This window comes from Pongo pygmaeus, chromosome 9, assembly GCF_028885625.2.
Source record: "Pongo pygmaeus isolate AG05252 chromosome 9, NHGRI_mPonPyg2-v2.0_pri, whole genome shotgun sequence".
Classification (NCBI taxonomy): domain Eukaryota; kingdom Metazoa; phylum Chordata; class Mammalia; order Primates; family Hominidae; genus Pongo; species Pongo pygmaeus.
In genome coordinates, this window is record NC_072382.2 from 112,389,978 (window position 1) to 112,412,551 (window position 22,574).

The window sequence follows — 22,574 nt, forward strand, 5'->3', positions numbered from 1 at the left end:
GAGAGCATAACTTCCTGTCAGCCCAAATAGTGGCAAAAATATTTTAAAGGCCAAAGAATAATCAGAGGGAGAGGATTTGGAGCTGACCCGCGTTGAGCTGAGTGTTGCTGCACTTTGCGGGGCTGGTTGACTGGTGCGGATGATTCGGTAGATGGCATTCTTCCCTTGGAGTCAGGACTAAAGCAGCAGTGGCGGATTAGTGAGGAAGGATACCACGCTATGATATTAGGTTGTGGAAGGGGTTTGGTTTGCTTTTGTGGTAAGAAGAAAAAAATCGAGGTTCCTGCCAGGTTAGGCTGTTGTTAGGACAGGTTGTAGAAGAATAGGGCTCTGGCCTTCTCTGTTCCAAGGAAGGGATGCAGTCCAACACACACTCGCGCGCGCACGCATCACCACCATGCCCAGGAATGGTTTATTGTGGAAATAATAGGGGGAAAATGTTCCAGCCCGTTTTAAGCCTTGTCCACCTCATATTGTTTAAAGTAGGCTTACATAGGCTTTATAAATCACACACACGTATAAATCACATGTATGATTTATAAATCATCCATTATTGTGTTTATGTATGTGTGTATATACACACAGTTTTTCATGGCTACTCTCTTTTTGCAGCTGAGACCCATGTGCAGCGACAGGACTTTGCCCCCACCATAGAGTTTGTCATGAATTCTACACGCAGAGGGCTTTGCAGTTCCTTTCATTCCTTGCTGAAATCATCTACTTACAACTCGTTAGCCTCTTTTGGTTCCTATCATAAATGCACGCTCCCAATTTTCCTCTGTTTTATTTCGATAACACTTATCTCCTTCTAATATATCATGTAATTTACTTAATATGTTTAGTGTTTATTATCTATATCTCAGAGAAATGCAAGCTTCCCGAGGGCAGGAATCTTTTGTGGGCTTTTGTTATTGTTGTTCTTTGTTGTATACCAAGTGCTTGAAGCAGTGTCTGGTGCAATAAATGTTCGTTTGCTAAGGGAATTAATGAGGCACACAAGGGTTATGAGATAGATCTTAGAAGGGCCAGACTGGTAGAGTTGGTTGTTTCACTCAGAGTGTCCCATGTTTCTTTTTGTGATCTTCTTTTTTGCACAGATTTCTTTCTGTGATCAATACTACATGTTCCAAATCAAAGTAGTATTTTACTGCAGATTTGGAAAACTCACTCTTACTTCTTAATTTTTAAGTGCTTTTACTTCAAAACCCATTAGTTTTGGTTTGCATAGAAAACTGTCCCATACCTAAAGAAAACTGACTTTGCTCAGATTAATACTATCACCAGAGTCGTGTTTTAAGAACACAAATTTGATCACATCACTCCCCTGATTAAACCCTTCTTTGGCTCCTTGTGTTTACAGAATAAATTTCAAATGCCATAGTATGATATGCAAGACTGCCTGTAAACAGACACCCCTGCTTCCACTTGTTTCTCTTGTCATTTATTGCTCCTCTTCAACTCTCACCCTATTCCCTGTCACATTGAATTCTCCAAGAACTCACCTTCCACGAACTCGCCTTGCCTTCTCACATCTTTATGACTTTGAACCTGCTATTTGCATTGCGTGGGAAGTTTTCCTTCTATATTTCCAACCCCTATTACTTTACACTTAAATGTCTAATACTTGGTGCATAGTAAATGCCCAGTAAATATTTGTTGAGGAAATAAATCTCCCAGATTTGAATCACTAATTACCTTAGAAAAATCTTCCTGACCTTATTTCTACGTATCTAGCTACCTCCACACACCAACCATACACATGGGGCATCCACTGTAGGCAACATTTATTGATTGCTTACTTAATGCCAGTGAGTACCTGTAGGTAACAGGTGACATTTATTGAGTGCTTACTTAATGCCAGACACTGTTCTAAGCATTTTACACACATTAATTTACTTATACCTTTATAATCTATGAGGTAGCTTCTTTTACTACCCCATTTTATAGATGAGAAAACCAAGCCACAAGGATATTAAGTAATATGCTCAAACAGCTAGTAAGTAGTCTTGCCAAGCTTGGAACATGGGAAGTCTGCTTCAGAACCTGTGTTCTTAGCCACGTGGCCAACTGTCTCTCCTGTGTGTATTTCTTTGTCTTTATAACACATATTACATTATACCATTACCATCTGTTTTACTTGCCTTGAAGTAAAAGATTGTATTTTGTCTTTTCTTCTTTATGCCAGGCACACAAGTATGCTCTCAATGAATTTTTTTCAATGTCTTACCTTTGAAAGAATGGATGCAATGTTAGAAACAACCATCTTCATCTCCATTATTATGCTGTACAGTTTAAGGAAGATACTCTGGTGGGAAAGAAACAATTCTGGACTATTCATTAGACTGTGAAACTATTTTCCATGCACTAGGAATGTTATGTTGTAGAAAGGGGTGGTGCCAGAAAACAAAAATGATAAGACAGTTAAGGGAGTGTGATGACCTATGTCTGACAAAAGCAGGAAGTATCCAGAATATTTCGAAACAAATCTTAAAGCAAACTACTAGGAATAGCAACACTTAACAGCTGGGAAATGCCAATAGCAGACCTTTAGCAGAAACTAAGAATGAAACCAAAATGTTTTGCCAACCATTAGATTAAATAACAGTGAAGAAATTTAACTATAAAAGGAAATGCTTGGGCCAGGTACAGTGACTCATGCCTATAATCTCAGCACTTTAGGAGGTTGAGGAGGGAGAATTGTGTGAGGCCAGAAGTTCAAGACCCCGTCTCTACAAAACGTAAAAAAAAAAAAATAGTGGGGTGTGGTGGCACATGCCTGTAGTCCCAGCTACTCAGGAGGCTGAGGCAGGAGGATCGCTTGAGCCAAGGAGTTTAAGGTTACAGTGAACTATGATTGTGCCACTGCACTTGAGCCTGAGTGACATAGTAAGACCCTGTTTGTTAATTAAAAAATAAAAAAGATGTTCATGAAACTCATTCATTCAATGTATATTTATGTGCAGGATACTGTGCCAGGTGCTTGGGGTACAATCAAGATGAATCCCCAGAAATAGTCCTTGCAAACCCCAAGATGCACACAAGAATGATTGACTGCTATCTAAATACCCTACATAAGTGATTGCAAACTGATGGCCATCTGGGCGAATTCTGGCTTGTTTTTCAACATATGCACTCTCTGTTCAAACTTATTACTAACCTTAAAAATCAAAATATTTCAAATAGAATTCTGGGTTCTCTTGAAAAAAAAAATCAAGAAGTTAACAACATTAAACTCAACTTCTCCAAGGAGCAAATCAGCTAAAACTGACTCATAGCTGTGTTATTTCATTAAATGCTCAAAACAACCCTAAGGGAAATGCACTCTCATAGTCATCACTGTCCCTAGTGCTGGGAAACTACAAACAAATAAGGCAATAGAAGGTGAAAAACGGCAAGAGACATAGAGAAGAGGCCAGGGAATGAGAAACACAAAGTGGGTGCTTTTTTAAAAAAAGTAAGCCAAAGTAATAGAGTATTTCAAGAACAGAAATGATTGACAATATCTTCTGCTGCAAGAGAGTAAGCTGGTAAAGACTAAAGTATAATGAGAAGAGAGAAAGTTGAGACTACTCTTTCAAGAAGCTTGGCCCAGAATGAATATGAGAAAGGGCAGCAGCTATCAGAGGAAGATGGGCTCTATTTTATTACTAAATTAGAAGGCAGATCTGTTAAGAGTGAGGCAAGATGTTAGTCTTCACTTGGAAAACAAAGCCAGAAGGAAGTGTGTTTCTAGAAGGAGGAAGTGATCAGTAACATCAAGAAAGATGACTGAAAAATATCTGCTGAATTTATCAACCAGCAGGTCATTGGTGAGTTTATCTGGAAAGGCTTGAGTGAAATGAATGGACCAGGGATTTAGAAGAGAGGAAGAAGTGAAGACAGTGAATGCGCACAACTCTCTTGGGAAGTATGATTGGGACAGGGAGGAGAGAGAGCTGGAGAGGATAGGAGTTTGGAGGGAAGCCATATGGGTGTAACTGTAGACATGAGTATATTTAAATAGTGATGGGAAGACATTAGGGGTGACCCAGAAGCTGAAGACACTGGGACCAATGGGATGGGAATGGGACCTCTAGGGCAAAGATAGAGGAGTTAGCCTAGATCAGAGCAAGAGCAGTGCTTTCGTTATCATAATAGTAAAGCAGGAAAGACTGAGTGCTAGGATAGAAAGCTCTTCTGATGTATTCTATTTTCTCTATAAAATAGGAGGCACTGAATACAGTTTGAGGCTAGGAACTCAAAACATGTGTTTTCCATTTGTGAATCAGTGAATTCTGCTGATATTGGGCAGCAGGGCGAATCTAAGGGTTGGAGGTTGGAGGAGAGTTGAATGTTCTAAACAGACACTGAAGAATGAGAATAAGCAAGGATAAGTTTGTATTGAGGGCTCAGCTGAAGTATGAAGCCATGAATTTATAATGGACTGCCTACACAGCCTATGGTTTCTCTTCAAGAATTCATTCAAGGAGAAGGTATGCCAGCTGAGTGTGATGAAGAAGAATAATGCAAGAAAGTTGAGAATGGTGGTAAGAGAGCAGTTGATGGGGAAGACTATGGCCTGGGTTCTTCCTCACTCCTTAAAAATCACTAACATGTCTTTCTTCTGGTTTCCTTCTCAAATAATTTTGTGGTCTTATTTCTTTTTTCTTCCAGCCCTGAAATGCTCAGGGATTCACCCTCACTCTTCCTGGTGCCCTTGGAACCCTCTGTGATTTTGCCCTCATTCCTTGCATGTAATACCAACTGAGTCCTTTTTAATTACTTCCCTGACTACCTCCCAAACCTCCCTACTGATCACCCAAACTGACTCACTTATATGCTGATATGAGTTGGCTGTGTCCCCACCCAAATCTCATCTTGAATTGTAGCTCCCATAATCCCCACCTGTTGTAGGAGGGACCCAGTGGGAAGTAGTTTAATCATAGGGTCAGGTTTTTCCCATGCTGTTCTCATGATAGTGAATAAGTCTCATGAGATCCGATGGTTTCATAAAAGGCAGTTTCCCTACACACGCTCTCTTGCCTGCCACCATGTAAGACATGCCTTTGTTGCTCCTTTGCCTTCTACCGTGATTGTGAGGCCTCCTCAACCATGTGGAACTGTGAGTCCATCAAACCTCTTTTTCTTTATAAATTATCCAGTCTTGGATATGTCTTTATTAGCAGTGTGAAAACAGACTAATACATATGCCTTGTAAACACGTCAAACTCCAATAGGTCTAAGGCTGAATTAATATTAACTCCTTATCTCCTTCCCCCACCCTTACCAGTTCTCTGTAACTTCCACCATCATTTTCCTCAGTAGCTGAAGCTTAAAACCTTGTGAAAATGACAGATTTCGCTTTATCTTCAAACCTATTCAACAGCCTCTCACCCCACTGCAGCCCAGTCACTCTCATTTGACCACAAAATTGACCACCAAGTTCTCTTTACTCTTATTTTGTACACCTGAGATCTTTCCCTTCATTTTTATTTGCAACCATACCCACAGAAAATTTCTGTACTCGATTTTTTTTCTAAAGAGTTTTCTTCCCCCTTTGTGTATTCCTGGGGGGAATAAAAAATGGTGCAGTTTGGTGATTCATAAAAAGATAAACATAGAATTACCTTATAACCCAGAAGTTCCACACGAGTGCTAGGTATATACCTCAAAGAGTAAAAAACAAAGACTCAAACAGATACTTGTATGCCAGCATTCATTGCATCATTATTCACAATAGCCAAAATGTGGAGACAACCCAACTGTTCATCAACAGATGAATGGATAAATGAAACGTGGTATATACATATGATGGAATATATTCAGCTTTAAAAAGGAATGAAGCTTCGATACATGCTACAATATCAATGACCCTTGAAAACATGCTAACTAAAATAAGCCAGATACAAAGGACAAATATTGTATGATTCCATTCATATGAAATATAGATATTTCATATTCTAGAGAATAGGCAAATTTATAGAGATAGGAAGTAGGTAAGAGTTTACTAGGAGCTGGGGGAGAGAGGAATAAGTTATTGCTTAATGATTACAGAGATTCTGTTTGGGGTGAGAAAAGAGTTTTGGGAATAGATGGTGGTGATGGCTGCACAACATTGTGAATAATTAATGCCAATAAATTGTACATTTAAAAATGGTTAAAATGACAATAATAACAAAAAGTCTCCTTGCTTATACTTTTGCCTTCCTGTAAGCAATAACACATATTCCATCTTTCTGAAACACCAGTCTGAGCACGTCTGTGTGCTCCTGGAAACCTTCAGTGGGTCTCCATTACTCTCGGTACTCAATCCAGACTCACAAAGGTCCTATCAGATCTTCCTGCCTGCATCTCAGACATGAATTCTTGCCTATCCCTGAACTGCACTCAAGCTTCTTCCTCGACCCTCAATTCTGCAGAGCACGAAGACAGTTGTGTAGAGCCTAGATGCTTCTCTAACCAGTCTAAGTGACACACAGAAAGCCTTGTGACTTTTTGTCGTTTGAGGGCACCAGTGGCTCAGCTCTCGGGGATGACTATGAGCCTTGATATAAGAGAGCTTTTGACCTTAAGTAATTCTCAGGACCAAATGTGGAGCTCTGTTTCTCTTTCTTTTATTGGAATTTCAAAAGGGGCTATTTCCTCAAAATACATAATCCCATTTATGAGAGAGGAAGTTTATAGGCTAGAGTTAGGGAACAGAGAGGAGGAAGAAAGGAGAAAAGGGAGTATAAGAGAGAGGGTGTTTGGAGCAAGGGCTGGAAAAATACATAATCCCATTTATGAGAGAGGAAGTTTATAGGCTAGAGTTAGGGAACAGAGAGGAGGAAGAAAGGAGAAAAGGGAGTATAAGAGAGAGGGTGTTTGGAGCAAGGGCTGGAAAAAGAGCTTGGGGTCACACTGTGAAGGACCTTGGATTCCATGGTGAAAATCTGGACATTATTTTCTAGGGAAAGTGGTAGACAGCAGACTGGCATTTGATGAGTGCCTGCCATGTGTTAGGTATACCTTACATACTTCATTGTTACCAAAAAGGTAGGTATTATTATACTCATTTGAAATATGAAGATGAGGTTCAGAGAAGCTAAGTGACTTTCTGAAGTCACACAATCAATAAGTGGCAGAGCCAAGATTTGAATTCAGATCTAATTGGGTTCAAAACGTATATGCTTACAATATCAACAGTGTTACAGTATTAATAATAGCTGCTATTCGTTGGTATTTAACTTTGAAGGATAGGGAGATATAAATTTGGCAGTCAAACACTGTCCTAAGTACTTTATACACTACCATCATCTTCAAAAACAACTCTAATGGCTTGTATTTTTAAGCCCACTATACAAATGAAGAGCCATGTACTTAGAGATATTAAGCTACTTGTCAAAGATCATATAGCTACTGAGCAAAAGAGCCAGATTCAGACCCAGGACACCAAAGCCCATGTTCTTAACTACTAAGACTTGATGGTACAGTCTTCTTTTTGTTCTTCATAACTGGAGTGCATCATAAATTGTGTTGCACTCATTTTCATGTGACATAAAACTAAATACGACCCCAAACTCTCCTCCTTAGTCCACGATCAGCTTGCTTGCTGGTCAGAGGCTTAGCCTCATGATTTTAAAAATGTATTTTACAAAGTAACTTGATATTTTAACAAGAAACAGCAATAAGGAGGAGGAATGTCTGTTTTCCATCAAAGTTCAGATTGCTCTGTGAACCAGACCAAATTAATTAACTATTCATCATTTATTGTCTACTGCATGCCTCATGCTCTTGCCCATTCTTTAATGTGACACTTCTCTCTCTCACAAATCACTGTGGCTTTCTGTTCTTTTTCCTTCGGGTTTTTCCTAGGCATTTCGATTGACTGGATGTTTGTTAGTTCTGTCTATGTTTATGTTGTAATCCTCTCCAGAGATTTGTGGAAATAGCCCTTGTAACCATACTCCTAATTCACTGCTATATTTGCTGCAAAGTTGATTATTGTCTGTGCTGATATGGTAGAGTTAGGGAGCTTGGTCCCATGAGTAAGTTTAGTGAGTTGTGCAAGATTGTTCAGCTTAATAAGTGGTAGAGCAGCATTCCAATCCAGTTCTGACTCTCAAAAATATAAGACTTCAATCCTTTTCCTTAAATCCTACTTAAGTTACAAGTAAAAATAAACTGTTGCATATTTTCAATAGAAAATAACAAAAAATGATATTGATAATTTTAAAAAGCACTATTTTAAAATGCTTACATCAAATAAAAGAGAGATAAATTAGATACAGGCATTCTGAAAGATTTTTACTTTAAAGCATATTTCACAAAGTGTGCTATAGGGAACAGGAATCCCTTAAGACGCTTTACAAAAAAGGGTTCCAGAGTCAAACAGGTTTTGCAAATACTGCTCATGTGACAATTATAATGTGTATTATAAAATGTGTATATTAAAATCATTTATATATTCTGCAGAGAAACACTCCTAAATTCCTTCTTAATTTTTTCTTCTGTCCCTATGTAATTAATGTACTAATATAGTCCTAACTAAATTAGTATGTTGTTACCAAAAAGGTAAGTATTATTATATTCATTTGAAATATGAAGATGAGGTTCAGAGAAGCTAAATGACTTTCTGAAGTAACGCAATCAATAAGTGGCAGGGCCAAAATGTCTAAATCTATCTCTCTCTCTCTATATATATATCTTGGTATATATATCTATATATCTCTATATATGTATATCTTGGTATATATATACTATACATAGTTAGTACTAATATAGTTAACATGATAATATAGTCCCATCAGCAATACTGCTGGTTACACAATGTTCTCTTTTTTAAAAACTGATATTTTAAATTTAAAGGTACATGTGCAGGTTTGTTACACAGGTAAACTTGTGTCATGAGGGTTTGTTGTATAGATCATTTCATCACCCAAGTATTAAGCCTAGTACCTATTAGTTGTTTTTTTCAATCTTCTCCCTCTTCCCACTCTCCACCCTCCAAAAGGCCCCAGTGTGTGTTGCTGCCCTCCATGTGTCCGTGTGTTCTCATCATTTAGCTCCCACTTTTAAGTAAGAGCACTTGGTATTTGGTTTTCTGTTCCTGTGTTAGTTTGCCAAGGATAATCACATCCAGCTCTGTATGTCTCCACAAAGAATATAATCTCATTTCTTTTTATGACTGCATACTATTCCATGGTGTATACGTGTTAATACCACATTGTCTTTATTCAGTCTATCATTGATGGGGATTTAGGTTGCTTCCATGTCTTTGCTATTGTGAATAGTGCTGCAATGAGCATACATGTGTGTGTGTCTTTACAATAGAATGATTTCTATTCCTTCTTGTATGTACCTAGTAATGGGATTGCTGGGTCAAATGGTATTTCTTTCTTTAGGTTTTTGAGGAATCAATACACTGTCTTCCACAACGGTGGAACTAATTTGCACTTCTACCAACAGTGTATAAGCATTCCTTTTTCTCCACAACCTCGTCAGCATCTGTTATGTTTTGACTTTTTAATAATAGCCATTCTGACTGATGTGAGATGGTCTCATTGTGGTTTTGATTTGCATTTCTCTAAAGATCAGTGATGTTGAGCTTTTACTCATATGACTGTTGGCCACACATATGTCTTCTTTTGAGAAGTGTCTGTTCATGTCCTTTGCCCACTTTTTAATGTTTTTTTTTCTTGTAAATTTAAGTTCCTTATAGATGCTGGATACTAGATTTTTGTCAGATGCCTAGTTTGCAGAAATTTTCTCCCATTCTGTAGGTTTTCTGATTATTCTATCGACAGTTTCTTTTGCTGTGTAGAAGTTCTTTAGTTTAATTATATTCCATTTGTCAATTTTTGCTTTTGTTGCAATTGCTTTTGGCATCTTCATTATGAAATCTTTGCCTGTACCTATGTCTTGAATGGTATTGCCTAGGTTGTCTTCCAGGGTTTTTATAGTTTTGGGTTTTACATTTAAGTCTGTAATTCATCTTGAGTTAATTTTTGTATATGGTGTAAGGAAGGGTCCAATTTTACTCTTCTGCATAAGGCCAGCCCATTCTCCCAGCACCATTTATTGAATAGGGAATCCTTTCCGCATTCCTTGTTTTTTTCAGGATTGTCGAAGATTGGATAGTTGTAGGTGTGCAGTCTTATTTTCGGTTTCTTCATTTTGTCTCATTTGTCTAAGTGTCTGTTCTTGTACCACTACCATGCTATTTTGGTTATTGTAGCCCTCTAGTATGGTTTGAGATTGGGTAATGTGATGGCTACAGCTTTGTTCTTTTTGCTTAGGATTGCCTTGGCTATTTGGGCTCTGTTTTCATTCCATATGAATTTTAACATAGTTTTTTTTTCTAGTTCTACACAATGAATTTTAATGGAATGGGGATGGGACAATGGGGTATGCTCTCATTTAATCAATTTCTCTCCATTGGTTTCTTTCTTTTGGCACAAAATATACTTAAGTTTTTACAACTTTTTTAATTTTTTTTTTTCAAACAACTTTACTTTTTAGTGTAGTTTTAGCTTTACAGCAAAACTGAGAGGGAAATACAGAGATTTTTCCTCTACTTCCACTTGCTTACACATGCATAGCCTCCCTCATTATCAGCATCCCTCACCAGAGTGGTATATTTGTTACAACTGATGAACCCACCTTGACAAATCATAATCATTCAAAGTCCATAGTTCACCTTAGGATTCACTCTTTGTGTGGTACATTGATTTCCTATTTTCTTAATGATTTCCTGTTTTCAATTTCATTGATTTCTGCACTAGTTCTTATTCTTTCTTTTCTTCTGCTTGCTTTAGATTTAATTTCCTGTTGTTTTTCTAGTTTCCTAAGGCAGAAACTTAGATTTTCAATCTTTCTTTTTTTCTAATATATATGCCCCAATGCTGTAAATTTCCCTCTAAGCACTAATTTTGCTGCATCTCACCAATTTTGATAAATTGCATTTTCATTTTTATTTAGTTCAAAATACTTTAAATTTTTTGAGGTTTCTTTTTTGACCACGGTGTTATTTATTATAAATGTGTTATTTAATCATGTTTTGGTATTTCATAGTTATCTTTCTGTTCTGTTTAATTCCATTGTGATCTGAGAACAGACATTGTATAATTTCCATTTTTGTAGATTTTTTAAGATGTATTTAATGGCCCAGAGTGTGGTTTATCTTGGTGAATGTTCCATGTGAGTTTGAGAAGAATGTGTATTCTACTGTTTTTGGTTGATGGAGTTTATAGATGTCCATTCTATCCAGTTGATTCATAATGCCCTTACTGATTTTCTGCCTTATGGATCTATCCATTTCTGAGAGGAGTGTGTTGAAGTCTCCAACTATGATAGCAGATTCATCTGGTTCTCCTTTCAGTTCTGTCATATTTTTTGCCTCACATGGTTTGATGCTCTGTCGTTAGACATACACATGTTAAGGATTGTTCTGTCTTCTTGGAGAATTGACACCTTTATTATTATGTAATACTCTTTTTTATCTCTAATGTTCCTTGCTTTAAAGTCTTACCTGTCTGAAATTAATGTAACTACTCCTGCTTTCTTTCGATTAATGTTAGCATGGTATATTTTTCTCCATCTATTTACTTTTCATCTGTATGTGTCTTTACATTTAAAGTGGGCTTATTATAGACAACATAAAGTGGAGTATTTTTTAAAAAACAACTGTTACAATCTCTGTCCTTTTTTTCTTTCTTTTTTTCATCATACTTTAAGTTCTGGGGTACATGTGCAGAATATGCAGGTTTGTTACATAGTTATACACGTGCCACAGTGGTTTGCTGCACCCATCCACCCGTCATCTACATTAGGTATTCCTCCTAATGCTATCCCTCCCCTACCCCATAACCCCCGACAGGCCCTGGTGTGTGATATTCCCCTCCCTGTGTCCATGTGTTCTCATTGTTCAACTCCCACTTATCAGTGAGAACATACGGTGTTTGGTTTTCTGTTCTTGTGTTAGTTTGCTGAGAATGATGGTTTCCAGCTTCATCCATGTCCCTGCAAAGGACATGAACTCATTTATGTCTGCATAGTATTCCGTGGTGTATATGTGCCACATTTCCTTTATCCAGTCTATCATTGATGGGCACGTGGGTTGGTTCCAAGTCTTTGCTATTGTGAACAGTGCTACAATAAACATATATGTGCATGTGTCTTTGTAGTAGAATGATTTATAATCCTTTGGGTATACACCCAGTAATGGAATTACTGGGCCAAATGGTATTTCTGGTTCTAGATCCTTGAGGAATCGCCACACTGTCTCCCACAATGATTGAACTAATTTACACTCCCACCAACAGCGTAAAAGCATTCCTTGGCCAGGCACGGTTGCTCACACCTGTAATACCAGCACTTTGGGAGGTCGAGGCAGGTGGATCATGAGGTGAAGAGATGGAGACCATCTTGGCCAACATGGTGAAACCCTGTCTCTACTAAAGATACAAAAAATTAGCCAGGCGTGGTGGCGGGCGCCTGTAGTCCAAGCTACTCGGGAGGCTGAGGCAGAAGAATCACTTGAACCAGAGAAGTGGAGGTTGCAGTGAGCCAAGATTGTGCCACTGCACTCCAGCCTGGTGACAGAGTGAGACTCCAGTTATTTCCTGACTTTTTAATGATCGCCATTCTAACAGGCATAAGATGGTATCTCATTGTGGTTTTGATTTGCATTTCTCTAATGACCAGTGATGATGAGCTTTTTTTCATGTTTGTTGGGCACATAAATGTCTTCTTTTGAGAAATGTCTGTTCATATCCTTTTGATGGGGTTGTTTTCTTCTTGTAAATTTGTTTAAGTTCTTTGTAGATTCTGGATATTAGCCCTTTGTCAGATGGATAGATGGCAAAAATTTTCTCCCATTCTGTAGGTTGCCTGTTCACTCTGATGATAGTTTTTTTTTTGCTGTGCAGAAGCTCTTTAGGTTAATTAGATCCCATTTGTCAATTCTGGCTTCCATTGCCATTGCTTTTGGTGTTTTAGTCATGAAGTCTTTGCCCATGCCTATGTCCTGAATGGTATTGCCTAGGTTTTCTTCTAGGGTTTTTATGGCTTGGGATTTTACATTTAAGTCTTTAATCTATTTTGAGTTAAATTTTGAATAAGGTGTAAGGAAGGGGTCCAGTTTCTGTTTTCTGCATATGGCTAGTCAGTTTTCCCAACATCATTTATTAAATAGGGAATTGTTTCCCCACTGCTTGTTTTTGTCAGGTTTGTCAAAGATCAGATGGTTGTAGATGAGTGGTGTTATGTCTGAGGCCTCTGTTCTGTTCCATTGGTCTGTATATCTGTTTTGGTACCAGTACCATGCTGTTTTGGTTACTGTAGCCTTGTAGTGTAGTTTGAAGACAGGTAGAGTGATGCCTCCAGCTTTGTTCTTTTTGCTTAGGGACAATCTCTGTCTTTTAATTGGTATGTTTAGACCACTGATGTTTGAAATGATTATTGATATAGTTGAATTAATATCTACCATACTTGTTACTGTTTTCTATTTGTTGCCCTTGTTCTTTTTTTCTATTTATATCTTCCACTCTTTTGTAATTTTAACTGAGCATTTTGTGTGGTTCAATTTTCTCTTCTTTCTTAGTATATATATTTATATATATACTAAGCTATATTTCTTTTTTTAAACTTTTTAAAACAGTCGTCCTAGAGCTTTACAACATATATATTTACAAGTAATCCAATTTCACTTTCAAACAACACTGTATTGCTTTATGGTTAGCACCAGTACTTTATAATTACAAAATAATTATAATTCTTCCCTCCTGTCAATTATATCATTGCTGTCATTTATTTTTCTTATATATGCATATATATGATATATACATAAGTGTGTGTAATAGTACTATTATTTTGAATAAGCTGTTATTTGTTAGATCAATTAAGCCCAAGAATATTAAAGTTTTTATTTTACTTTCCCTTACTCCTTCTTTGATGCTCTTCCTTTCTTTACCTAAATCCAAGTTTCTGGCCTAAATTATTTTCCTTCACTCTAAAGAACTCTTTTAACATTTCCCATAAGGCAAATTGCAGGAAATTCCTACTGGCAACAAATTCCTTCAGTTTTATTTATCTGAGAATGTACTTATTTCACCTTCATAGTTAAAAAATAATTTTACAAGGTACAGAATTCTAAGTTGGCATTTTTTTTCTTTCAGTACTTTACATATTTTACTCCACTCTCTCCTTGCTTATATTGTTTCTGAGGAAAAGTTGGATGCCATTTTTATAATCATTGGCTCTCTGTAGGTAAGTTGTTTATTTTCTCCAGCTTCTTTCAGGATTTTTTCCTTACTTTTTTTAAATTTAATTTTTTTTTTTTTTTGCATTTATCCTGTTTGGTGTTCTCTGACCTTCCTGGATCTGTGGTTTGATCTCTGACACTAATTTGGGGAGATTCTCAGTCATTATTTTTAAAAACATTTCTTCTGTTCCTCTCTTTTTCTTTTCCATCTGATATTACCGTTACATGTATGTTACACCTTTTGGAGTAGTCCCATAGTCCTTGGATATTCTATACTGTTTTTTCAGTCTTTATCTTTACTTTTCACCTTTGAAAGTTTCCACTGATATATCTTCAAGCTGAGATTCTTTCCTCAGCTATGTCCAGTCTACCAATAAGCCCATCAAAGGAATTCTTCACTTTTATTAGAGTGTTTTTGATCTTTAAATTTTTTTTGTGTGTTCTTTCTTAGGATTTTCATCTCTTTGCTTACATTGCCCAACTGTTCTTGCATGCTGTCTACTTTATCCATTAGAGTTCTTAGTATATTAATTATATTTGTTTTAAATTCCTTCTTCTAATCATTCCAATATCTCTGGCATGTCTGGTTCTGATGCTTCTCCTACCTCTTCAAATTCTGCTCTTTGCTTCTTAGTGTATCTTTTAAGTTTTATTGATAGTCAGACATCATGTACTGGATAAAAGGAACTGTTATAAATAGGCCTTTACAATATAATGGAAAGGGGTGATGTGATGAAAGAGGGGAAGCATCAGTACTATGACTAGATTTCAGTCTTTTAGTGATCTTATACCTCTGGACTGTGAACTTCACAAATGCTTCTCAGTTTCCTTTTTCTCTCTTAGGTGGAGCAGAATGGCTAGAATAGGTTGGAGTTGAGCATTTACCTTCTTCAAAGTGGAATGCTAGAGGTGACTCAAGTTGGGTATTTCCTTCCCCGCGGATCATTAAGGCCCTGTTAATACTCCAGCAGGTTAGACTCTGGTTAACTAATTTTCCTGAGGGCAGAACTTGTTAAGAAGAACAGAGTGTTCTGCCATATTTTAAATCCTTCTTTTGCCAGAAGCATGAGGGGATTTTTTTTTTTTTCTGATGTTTACTATGAGGACCTGGTCAAGAGCCTGGAGGTAGAACTCATGAAAATGTGGAGGCCTCTCCAAGACTTGGACCCGTGGAGATTTAAGTCTCATCCTTGTCTGCACTGGGATTCCAGCAATTTGTTAACTACAGTTCAGGTTTTCCTAACCCAGTACTTGTTCCTATGGCAGTTTCCACTTGTGAGACTCTGCTCCAATTAAACCGTGACTCCCTATGTTTGCCTCTCTGTCCAACCTTGCGGCAAGCAGATTCCTCTGTGTCCTTTCCCCTGTCTGGATCCAAGAAGAGTTGCTGATTTTTTTTTGCCCTCTGTTCAGCTTTTTAATTGTTGTTAGAGTGGAGTGGCTATTTCCAACCTCCTTCCATGTGGAACCAGAAACCAGAAATCCAGGTTTTCATTATTCTAAAATAAAACTTTTTTGCAGCATTCTTCCCTCTTGAGTTATCACTTACTACCCTCCCTCCACTTTCTTTTTCTGTTCGTTGCCAACTTTTTGAGAAAGGAATTCATATTCATTGCCTCTGCTTTTTCATTGCCTTCCCTTCTTGCTAACATGAGATCCCTTCTATGATTTCCCAATGATCAAATGCAATAACTTTCACAATCAAGTTAAGATGACTCTTTGTAGCATATGACTTGCCATTCTTTTCTTGGCAGCTATGAAACTATATGTCTCTTTTACTCATTCATTCATTAATTCACTCACTTCACAAGTATATATAGGCTACCCAGGTTGTGTTAGCCACCATCTTAGGCACTGAAGGTATAAAATGAACAATTTAGATGTGCTTTCTATCCTTCTAAAGTCTGAATTTAGTTGTGCTCCTATTTCTCTGACTTCTTTTTGCTGTCTTCACTGGATCCTCTTTTCCTGCCAATATGTTTAATGTAGGCATCTCCTAAAGTCCTGTCATTTCTCTTTTCCTACCACATATGTGGGTACCACAAACTGCACACATGCACACACACATATACATTCAAGATATTGAGGAACAGAAACATGACTTTAGATCCCATAAACATTTGTTGAAAATGTGAATTTATGATTTTCCTAATACTGGATATAACTATAGCACTTGTACTACTCTTATTCTTACTCAAAATGAGGACTGTTCTATGATCTACGAATGAAATAGAGAGTGTTTTGTTTTGTTTCCTGTGATAAATAGGTATGTGTTGAGTGAGTGAAAGGCAGAAGTGGATTTCAGAGGACTGTATCGTTTATATGAAAAATAACTTAAGCAATTAGCAAATAATTATTGAGAACAGTTCAGTTTCCTGTTAAGAAGTGCTTAAAAGGGTGGCAATTATAATCTTATCATAGAATTTTTCTTCCAAAGCATATCACAAAATAAGCAAAAAGAATTTGTTTGTTTGTTTTTAATCTCCTATAGCCACCAAAGAAGGAAAGGAGCATACCCTAAGCTTGAAGTTCTCAAGCATTCAAACCACTATGGGAGCTTTTAAGAATAATATTTGGGCCTGGCGTGGTGGCTCACACCTGCAATCCCAGCAGCTTGGGAGGCCTAGGCGGGTGGATCACCTGAAGTCAGGAGTTTGAGACCAGCCTGGCCAATATGGCGAAACCCCATCTATATTAAAAATACAAAAATTAGCCAGGCTTGGTGGTGGGTGCCTGTAACCCCAGCTACTCGACAGTCTGAGGCAGGAGGATTGCTTGAACCCAGGAGGTGGAGGTTGCAGTGAGCCGAGATCACGCCACTGCACTCCAGCCTGGGTGATGGAGTAAGACTGCATCTCAAAATAGATAAATAAATAAATAAAGAATAATAATAATATTTGGGTTTTTTCCTTCAGAGATTCTGATTTAATTTGTCTGGGGTACAACCTGAACATCAAAATCTTTAAGCTTCAGGAATTTTTAAAGCTGCAAAGGTTCATCCAAAGTTAAAATCCATTGACCTAAGCCAAAATTTCAAAACCTGATTACTTAGAGGGGAAACAATTCTGTAGCGTAGTAAAGAAGAGTAATAGGGCTGCATTCTTCATCTCACTTCAAATCCTAGAGAATGAACTTCTGAAATGGCTAAATATAATTCTGTCCAATATTGCCTAATCTACAAAAAAAACCCAACAAAATGAGTAAGCATTTTCATTTATTTTTTCCTTCTGATCAATAATTAGCATGAACTGCAGCTGGAGATAAATAGGTGATAAAAAAAGGAATGGTAAAGCTGCTTCTCTTATGGGAAGGAGGACTCTAGGCTATACATCAATTCAAAGAGTGATCCAAAACTTGAAGGTCTTCTCCCACTAGAATAGTATACCATCCTTCACCCCAACCAGAAGCAGAGAATCCCAGTATAGAAAATATAATAAAATCTCAGAAGACATAGAAAAAAATGAGCAAGATGCAACAAAATGGCATGGCAACTATACAAAAATACAATAGCACAATGTGAAATCATGCATTGCATGCAAAAGAAAGAGACCAACCTAAATGCCAATATAACCTAATGGAACAGGAAGTAATTCTTTATAAAGGCTGCCTTCTACAGAACAAGTTAAGTAATGAAACAAGTGTTCAAAGATGAGATGACATATGAAATGAAGAGAGGTTTCATACATAAGAAGATAAAATGAGAACCAAAAGCAATCAAATAAATTAAACACAAAAATTTAATCTGAGGATTAAAAAAATCATCCTGTGTTCTTGGTAAATTTAATACTTAGCATCAAGACTTATCTTTATTAAACTGTTACACTTCAAGGTTTCATGATGGCAGGGAGATTTTTTTTTTTTTTTAATGCTGCTGTATCACCAATGCCTAAAACTGTGTCTGGCAAATTGTAGGTACTTAGTGAATATTCGTTGCATGCATAAAAGGATGAGGAACTTCAGATTTCTTTGCAGTCAGAAGAAAACAGATTAATGGAAGTTTTGAGAGTAAAAGTGATTCCAGAATTATACCCAGCCAAAATGGTATTCTGAAATAAAGGCAGTAAACAGATATTATCAAATATAATACAATATGGTGAACACAGCATTATTGAAAAAAGATCTTGAAATATAAATCTAGCCAGCTAAGAGATGAATCAAATAATTCATGAATGTAGAAACCATAGTAAAAAGTCTTGTGGGTAAGCATTGAATCAACTTAAGTATAAAACCAATATAAAATATTTCAGGTATTATGGTAACAGGAGAAGATGCAAAAATAGTAAAATATTAACAATGTAAAGATAAAAAAGAACTAAAAACTTTTTGAGAGATCAGAGGAGTAGAGAGGGAAAGAAGACTTAGTCTCCTTTAAAGTATAGCGTCAATGGATATTGAATAAAATGGATAATTGTAGGTTTTAAAAAATATGACAAATTTTATTAATATTTCATACTCTTTTTTTAACCCTCATTTCCCACATTAAACCTTAAAGAGCTCTTTTGGAAAATAATATCTTTTGAGGATAAATATTTTATTTGAATATGACACTCCTTCAATTTACTTGTTTTCTTTTAAAAAATTCCAAGAAAATATGATTTAATTTTTTTTTTTTTTTTGAGATGGAGTCACTGAGTCTGGAATGCAGTGGTGCGATCTCGGCTCACTGCAACCTCTGCCTCCCAGGTTCAAGCAATTCTCCTGCCTCAGCCTCCCAAGTAACTGGGACAACAGGCTCCCGCCACCACACCCAGCTAATTTTTGTATTTTTAGTAGAGACGTGGTCTCGCCATATTGGCCAGGCTGGTCTCGAACTCCTGACCTTGTGATCCACCTGCCTCGGCCTCCCAAAGTGCTGGGATTACAGGCGTGAGGCACCACACCTGGCCCATTTAATTTTTAAGTAATTTCTCCATCCATTCATCCATCCATTCATCAATACATACATGTGTTAGTCTGTCTATCTGTAGTTGTATAGAAAATATCCTGAATTATCTTCTCCTAATATTAATAATATTAATTTCTGGGTAGTGGAGTTTAAAGTGATTTTAAAACTTTTAGTCTTCTGGATTGCTTGATCTCTTATACTTAGCATGTATCATCTTTTTAAAAGAATAGAGTTATTTTTCTTTAGAGTGAAGAAAGAAAAATAAAAGTTAATCTGCTAAGATGTTAACAGTAATTAATGCTGGGTATGGAAATCTCTTATTTTCATTTTCTTATTGTACTTAACATTTTTTTGTTTCTAAAAAGTGTTAGTGAAAGATTTTTTAAAAAGTCTTTACAAACTTGTTTAGTAAACAAAAGCAGTTACAAATGGGCATATTATGTAAGTTTCACTCCTCAGAATGAAATTTAAAATGAATTTTTCCCTAGGTTCCCTAATTTTAATAGTGGAGAGTTTGATAGTTAAATTGGTGTTTAGTAAGAATAATCACAAGATTGCATTTGGGAACTGAAGGGAAAGGGAAAAAGATAATGGTCATTTCACGAATGCCTACTGTGTCCTCGGCAATGGACTAAGTCCTTTATTATCTCATGTAGTCTTCACAAAAAACCCAGGAGAGGGGCACTATTATTATTCCTGCTTTTAGAAATGAGGAATCTGAGGTTTTGAGACAGTAAATCACTTTCCAGGATTGTATGAGGCTGGATTCTAACCCAAATTGTATAACTTCAAAGCCCATTACTTTCATTCTCTCATTTAATTCTCATAACCTTTGGAGAATTTTCCACCTTTAGATCAGGAAACTGAAATGTTAAGAGGTAAAATAATTTCCCCAAATCACATGACAGAGCCACCACTTATGAGCTTTCTAGGGAGAGAGAGTTTGTGCGTGTGTGGTGTATGTGTGTACAATCACATATATGCTACTGCAGGAACAGTATTTTTTTTTTTTTTTTTTTTTTTTTTTTTTTTCTTTTATTATTATTATTATTATTATTATACTTTAGGTTTTATGGTACATGTGCGCAATGTGCAGGTAAGTTACATATGTATACATGTGCCATGCTGGTGCGCTGCACCCACCAACTCGTCATCTAGCATTAGGTGTATCTCCCAATGCTATCCCTCCCCCCTCCCCCCACCCCACAACAGTCCCCAGAGTGTGATGTTCCCCTTCCTGTGTCCATGTGTTCTCATTGTTCAATTCCCACCTATGAGTGAGAATATGCGGTGTTTGGTTTTTTGTTCTTGCGATAGTTTACTGAGAATGATGATTTCCAATTTCATCCACGTCCCTACAAAGGACGTGAACTCATCATTTTTTATGGCTGCATAGTATTCCATGGTGTATATGTGCCACATTTTCTTAATCCAGTCTATCATTGTTGGACATTTGGGTTGGTTCCAAGTCTTTGCTATTGTGAATAATGCCGCAATAAACATACGTGTGCATGTGTCTTTATAGCAGCATGATTTATAGTCCTTTGGGTATATACCCAGTAATGGGATGGCTGGGTCGAATGGAATTTCTAGTTCTAGATCCCTGAGGAATCGCCACACTGACTTCCACAAGGGTTGAACTAGTTTACAGTCCCACCAACAGTGTAAAAGTGTTCCTATTTCTCCACATCCTCTCCAGCACCTGTTGTTTCCGGACTTTTTAATGATTGCCATTCTAACTGGTGTGAGATGGTATCTCATTGTGGTTTTGATTTGCATTTCTCTGATGGCCAGTGATGGTGAGCATTTTTTCATGTGTTTTTTGGCTGCATAAATGTCTTCTTTTGAGAAGTGTCTGTTCATGTCCTTCGCCCACTTTTTGATGGGGTTGTTTGTTTTTTTCTTGTAAATTTGTTGGAGTTCATTGTAGATTCTGGATATTAGCCCTTTGTCAGATGAGTAGGTTGCGAAAATTTTCTCCCATTTTGTAGGTTGCCTGTTCACTCTGATGGTAGTTTCTTTTGCTGTGCAGAAGCTCTTTAGTTTAATTAGATCCCATTTGTCAATTTTGGCTTTTGTTGCCATTGCTTTTGGTGTTTTAGACATGAAGTCCTTGCCAGTATTTTATTTAAAAATTATTACTTTTTGATTTGATTTCTATCCATTTTTCTTCCCGCTTCACCCTTTCTTGGGAAATATGCTACACAGAGAAATCGTGATTCCTAAGACTTTCTTTAACAACCCAATTGTATGACCTAGTAAACATGCCCAAGGCAATTTTCTTTCAAGATCAGAGCTCGCTTTGTGGTTACAGAGCTTGTGGTTCTAGATGTGCTCCAGAAATGAAAGAAACTAGAGAAGGGCAGAGAGTGTGAGGTTCTCACAGCATAACTAAACACTATTTCTCTACTTAGTTCTTCAGCCTAGAAATATTTTTTGTCCTGAGGAAAACAAACAAACAAAAAAACTTAATAAAGTGTTTTTTCTACCTGTTCAGATACTTCATTACTCTTTCTTTGTTTTCTTTCTTTTTTTAAGGCATATTCATACATACACAATTTTAAGATTTAGAATGAAAAGTTTCTACTGAAAGATGGACAGATCAGGAAATGTTTTACAGTATAATTCTATGAAGCAGTAGCCAAGTGCTGTGTTTGTGAATTAGAAAATAGAAAGTAACCTTGATGAGGCAATTGCTTGGAGATGGGTTCTGTGAAAATAAAAAAATCTTTGATACGTGTACAGAATATACTACAGTCAAATTACTTCAGCAATGAGCAAATAAATGAATATAGCTTTTATTTCATGAATGAAACGGACATAGTGGTTAGTAATTTATACTCTGATTTATCCTACTGTGTGATAAACCCACATTCTGAGGGAATGGGCAGTGGAAAGAAACTCCTACCATGATTTGAATTTGTTCTTTGGTTTCTTGGAGAGAATGACATGCCTTCCAAGAATCATAAATCGGAAAAAATAAATCAGAGATGCTTCTCTGAAATTTTAAAACTAAAAAAACTTAAATTCTTCTGCAAGCAAAATAGTAAACTTACATTATCCAGTAATGGATCCAGCATTTAATTAATCCCAAACTGCAGATTATCTAAAAAGCAATTTATATTTGGTTTAGAAATGTGTTAATTTTTTGTAATACCAGTAGAGTTTCTTTGCTAATTGTCCTATATTTAGATTAATGTTAACATGGATCTGATTTCCTACAATAGTGAATGTTGACTGCCTGATTCAGGGAGGCAACTGATCTAGGATTATAGCTTTGCAAATAGATTCTTTTCTGGGTAGCAATTAACCTTGAATCTGTTCACTTCATTACTTTCATACCTAGAAGTAGGTTGGGCTAACAACAGCATTTTATGAAATGATCATTTGAAGAGACATTTTATAGTTGATTTAAAGTATGAATTCTAAAAATGGCTTTATTCCAAAACAATCAAGAAAAATACCTGC